Source organism: Mixophyes fleayi, chromosome 1, assembly GCF_038048845.1.
Source record: "Mixophyes fleayi isolate aMixFle1 chromosome 1, aMixFle1.hap1, whole genome shotgun sequence".
Taxonomy (NCBI): domain Eukaryota; kingdom Metazoa; phylum Chordata; class Amphibia; order Anura; family Limnodynastidae; genus Mixophyes; species Mixophyes fleayi.
Genome location: NC_134402.1, coordinates 450,777,850 through 450,783,849, shown reverse-complemented (window position 1 = coordinate 450,783,849; position 6,000 = coordinate 450,777,850).

Here is a 6,000-nt window from a genome sequence, read left to right as displayed (position 1 = left end):
ATACAGAGGTAGCAGTGGTTGGGAGACACAGTAGAGGGCCGAGGCAGGTGTGTGCTGCTATAGGATGGCACTTTCTGTAGCTAAGGAAGGTGAGAACTAGTATAGGGTGGCACTGAAAGCAGCTGAGGGAGGTGAGAGCTTGTATAGCGTGGCACTGTATGCAGCTGAGGGAGGTGAGAGCCAGTATAGGGTAGGTCTGTCTCTGTCTCTGGCTGAGGGAAGTGAGAGCCGGTATACAATGGTACATTCTGTTGCTGAGGGAGGTGATAGCTGGTATAGGGTGCAAAGTCTGTGGGTGAGGGAAATTAGAGCTGTTTTATAGTGAGACTGTCTGCTGCTGAGGGAGGTGAGAGCCGGTATACGGTGGGACTGTCTGCATCTGAGGGAGGTAAGAGCTGGTATACGGTGGGACTGTCTGCGTCTGAGGGAGGTGAGAGCTGGTATACAGTGGGACTGTCTGTGGCTGAGGGAGGTGAGAGCTGGTATACGGTGGGACTGTCTGCAGCTGTGGAAGATGAGAGCTGGTATACGGTGGGACTGTCTGCGGCTGAGGGAGGTGAGAGCTGGTATACGGTGGGACTGTCTGTGGCTGAGGGAGGTGAGAGCTGGTATAGGGTGCAATGTCTGTGGCTGAGGGACATTAGAGCTAGTATACGGTGGGGCTGTCTACGGCTGAGGGAGGTGAGAGCCGGTATATGTTGGGACTGTCTGTGGCTGAGGAAGGTATGAGCTGGTATATGATGGGACTGAAAGAAATTGATATCGCACCAGGTGGATCTACTGTCTCCTATACACTAATATATCTCAGATGAAGGGATAATGCCCAATACTTCAGAATTATACTGGGAGTGGTGCTCCCACACATCTAAAGTGTGATATGAAAGTAAGTAAGGGGGAAGGGAAGATATTGTGCACTTGGGGCACTCAAAGACCAAAATAAAATATAGTATATACTTTATTGATATGCATTAAAATATTGATTTATATATCTTCAACAACTTAAGCGGATTATTAAAATTTGAATATAGTATGAAAAAACAGAAAATAAAGAATAACTAGCAGGAAAATACTGCTAAACACTCCGTAAGCTCTTGTGAAATTCAGTATATATAGCTAACAACTAGTATTGTCACTGGGACAACAAAATCTAATGTTGTTAATATTTAGCTATTAGATTTAGCTACTATACATGTAGCTGGAAAATATTGACTACCCTAATCCAAGTTACATATAATATGGCAGCAATATTTCATTTTCTCTGCCTAGCAGGGTAGCAATATAATTGATTCACCAGGCACATACAGATTTCCACAAACAGGGGGAGTATAATACCGTGTATGCCAGCCCCCACTCTAATAAGTAACACTGATAAAAACTCAGCATAAATTCTTCTTAATGGTATAATTGCGATCAGCAGTATTTGCCTAGTAGGGATTAGTTTTTATCTATAATAGATTGTTGTCCCTTAGCTAAATACACTCAAAGTCACAAGTATTATCTATTTGTTAGGCCTAAAAACTGCGAAAGCCTGCTTCGCATACTGACACCAATGCGCGTTTCGCTAAACTAAGTTTTGTCAAGGACAAGGACTGTCTGTGTCTAAGGAGGGTGAGAGCTAGTATAGGGTTGGACTGTCTGCGGCTAAGGGGGCGAGAGCTGGTATAAGGTGGGACTGTATGCGGTTGAGGGAAGTGATAGCTGGTATAGGGGAGCACAGTCTGTGGCTGAAGGATTTGAGAGCTCATATAGAATGGCACTATCTGTAACTAAGGAAAGTAAGAGCTGGTATAGAGTGGCACTGTTTGTTGCTGAGGGAGGTTAGAGTGAGTATAGGGGATGGGACAGAAACACTGTATAGAATGTGACAATTGAAAATCTTCTCAGGTATTCCTCCCAAGGCTAGCAGCAAATTGTATACAGCACCAAATATTACTATATTTTCATGTTTAGCCATAATTGTTTAACAGAAACCAAACCATAGTACCAGACGTTTGTCCAAATATCACCAATAGCAATAAGATACTATTACCAGACAGGTAAAATAAGAATGTAATGGTGCTTACTACTAAACGCACTGTAAGAGAAGGATATAGGAGTCAAAAGTTTTCTTTCCTGACATTCACAATTACTTGTCTTACACTACTGAACAGGCATAATCACTGTATTCACATGAGCTTTGTCCATACAATGCAATAAATACCTGCTGGTTTTATAACAGCTTATTGCAATGAAATAAAACTGTTAGGATTGCCTGTCAAGGTAAACAGTGCAACGTTTATAAATGCAGATTGAGAAGTATCTACATTAATTACAACAGCAGGATATCTAACGTGTCCAAACGTATTATTCGTCCACTACTGTTATCTGTCTGCAATTATACAGAAATGTGTAAGATATATTTACAGAAATCACAGAACTAAATCGAAGTACAATGAAAGAAGACCTTAAATATAGAGTGAAATTATAATAATGATAAGATGAAGAAATACCATATAAGAAATTATTGTTTGCATACTAGGATGATTAAGTCAATCTTTGCGTATTTTAAAAAGACTTAAGTATAAACAAAAGGAACGGGCAATGGCTTGAGACATTGAAAAAAATATCTCTTTATTCAGAGTATGCCACAAACATGCTCCCAGCTGCCGTGGATTTAGGTGTTTGCTGTATGAGGTTGCCCACAATTCCAGCCTCTCTCTCTACCTTTCTCGACCTACTGTATTGCCCCCGGACAGCGCTCACACCCCCACACACTTCACGTTTGCCGCCATCTATTGAATATGGGCAATAGGACCCCAATATACTGTCCCACACTGGCATACAAGGCTTCTAGCTACCACAGAATAACAATGCCGCCACCGGCAAACAAAGGGTTAACTCTTCACACCTCCAGACTGTTACACAAATGTAAATGCAAGCACACACTAAGCTTGTAAATCAAATGTATAAAAAAAAATCAGACACCGGCATTCAAAGGGTTAACTTGTATGAGCTATATTCTTCTTAACAGGCTAATGGATTTGTTAGAGTATCAAGGACGCCACATATTAAACTATAGATTTAATATATAAAAGTACAGGGTATTCAGATATAAAAAAACAAAGAATAAATTGACATAACATACACAAGCAAAACAGTTTAAAATAAAAAGGCTTATATTCAGAGTTTAACTTACATGAGTTGTATAATCTATGCCAGTCTATGCCATGGGAAATGGGCTAGGAAGTTGGATATCTTATTATTGTGGATTGATTTTCCCAAAAGATTGACAATTTTTTGTAACTGGTCTCAGCATTTGCATGCTGTCTGATTTACTACCCAATTCTACTATTTGACCTAACTTTTCTGTGGAGCTTCACACAGACCCAATTTTATTTATTATTAATTATTATTAATAAATCCCCTATGAATGTGTCCATCTTTTGATACCAAACACGCCTAAATACAGTGTATTAGAAGAGCTTACACTCATTTCCTTAACTTCTCTGTGGGACAGAATTCTTAATTTGACATATGAGCTGCCCTTCATCATACTATTGAGGAATATTTGGTTGATAACTACTTTTATTGATTTTAAGTGGCATATTTTAAAACTGAATTATTTTTGTCTATATCACATATAGCCAAGTCAGCACATGGGCTCTTTGAGCTAGACACTATGCTGAGCAGTTCCTAAAAGTCTATCCCAGGCTAGGATATATCTCACAGTAGGGGCTCTTTGAAGCTGCCACGGGTGACACTACTATCTTCTCACACTGGAATGTGCACAGCCATCAAATACACATACAACAGACTTTCTGTCTTCACATTTTACACTTTAGTAGCTCAACTTATCGATGGATTAATTTGATATAACATATATACACTGCAGTTATGATTTAGGTCTTGTTGCCCACAATTATGTGATGGGTTAACCCTTATAAATAACTGTAAGTTCTCTGTGTTCACGACAGAGTATTTTAAATATTTAGGGGTATATTTACTAAACTGCGAGATTAAAAAAATGATGTTGCCTATAGCAACCAATCAGATTTTAGCTGTCATTTTATAGAATATGCTAAATAAATAATAACTAGAATCTGATTTTTTGCAATAGGCAAGATCTCCACTTTTTCAAACCCGCAGTTTAGTATATAGCCCTTAGAATCTTCAAAAAGGATTCCACCCAGAACTGAATTTTTTGCTTTGGGTGGAGTTCATTATGATCAGATAAAATATAAAGTTATACCAGCACTTTTATTCCTCAAAACACCCTTTATATTACATATGTAGGAGAGGAAGGGAAATTATACTTTCTAATGTTACCTTGAATATTCTTTTGCTCAGGGAAATTATACAGAACTTGCTTATTGCCTAATTCCTGCAAAAGCCATTCCCATATCACAAAATACTGATGTGAATGTGACTTTTTAACAGCAATATATGTTACAGGAGACCATACTTTCCAACTGTTCCAGTTTGGATGGGACATTCCTGATTCTAGTAGACTGTCCCACTGGGTCCAGTTCACCGCTCACCTACACAACATAACAGTGGTGCATGGGGCTGGCAGCAATGCCAAGGTGTCATCAGGGGGGAGGTGAAGGGAGGCGAGCACAAAAATTGTCTTCATTATTTAGTAGCCATGTACTGCAGTGCCACAAAAAAAATATCAAATGACTATGTTCTCTTTATTTAGGTGAACAGGTGAATGCACAATGAAGTATAAAAGTAGGGACTACAGAATTTTGTTACCTCACAAATCAACCACTGACACACAATATTGGTTTATTGCTTTTTTCAGCTCTCTGATTACTTTTCTTAGAGTATCATGCATTTATTTTAGATCACATTTTGCACTGTTGTGTGAACTCGCTCTCTACATGTTGTCCTCCCACCCACTTTCTACCATTTGCTCTGACATGTCAGCCAGACAATATTGATTTGATCAATGTGATATTTGTAATTAAATGCCTATGGGTTTAAATTAACAATAACTTCAACTTCACCAATTGTTATTTTTCTTCTAAGGAAACACACACAATGGGCCTGACTCATCAAGACAAGTATTCTTAGCGCAACTTGCACTCAGTATTATAAGCATGTATTTAGGCTTTGCATACTCCCAAAATCATCAAGGCATGGATACACTGCAGGATACATCCAATACCTATGTGGATTATAAATTTGCAGAAGAACACACAGGAAAATGAAAAAAAATATATTGAATTAATGTCCCCTGTTAATAATAAATGCTTTAATGATAGAACACTTTAGACAAAGTATTGTTTTTCATTTCTTTGTTCTCCATGAAATACATTTGTTAGAATCTTGTAAATGTCTACTGAACATAAAATAAAATTTTACAGTTGCTCGTGATTACAAACACATGTTGTAGCATGCATACGAGACTGTCAACCCTACTGATCGGGACTTAGACTGTATCTGGAGCAAGAGATACGACAGAAAAACAAGTAACTTTGAGACGCTCAGATTCGAACATGGCTGTGTGCTCTTGAGTTTGGTACATCCCTATCTGCTATTGACTTAACTCCAGGCTTTGGACTCTTTTGAACCCATTTGCCAATATAAAAAGGATGGACGTCAAAAGGAGGGAGAGATATATACACACAGTCCAAACCTCATGATGTACTGACTTTACAGTAACCTGCTGGTTTGTCTCAAATTCAGATCTGAAGGGAGCAGGATTTCTTTTTACTCAGGTTGGAAAATCTCAGAAATGTTTTAATCTAACAAGATCTGAGTCTGTCATGTCTACTTATTCATCCACATATACAGTTTTCTTCTCTAAATGTTTTCCATCATAATTTTCATCTACTTTGATCTAATTTATTCAATTTTATTATTTTTACATTCCCACACACTCATTCTAAACACTGTTTCCACACTAACCCAATCCTTATCCTCCTTTTATAATTCCACATTGGCAACTACATCTTGCTCTTCTTTACAGGCTTTTATTTCTTTCATACCAACTGTCCTCACTTCTTCAAATCTGTG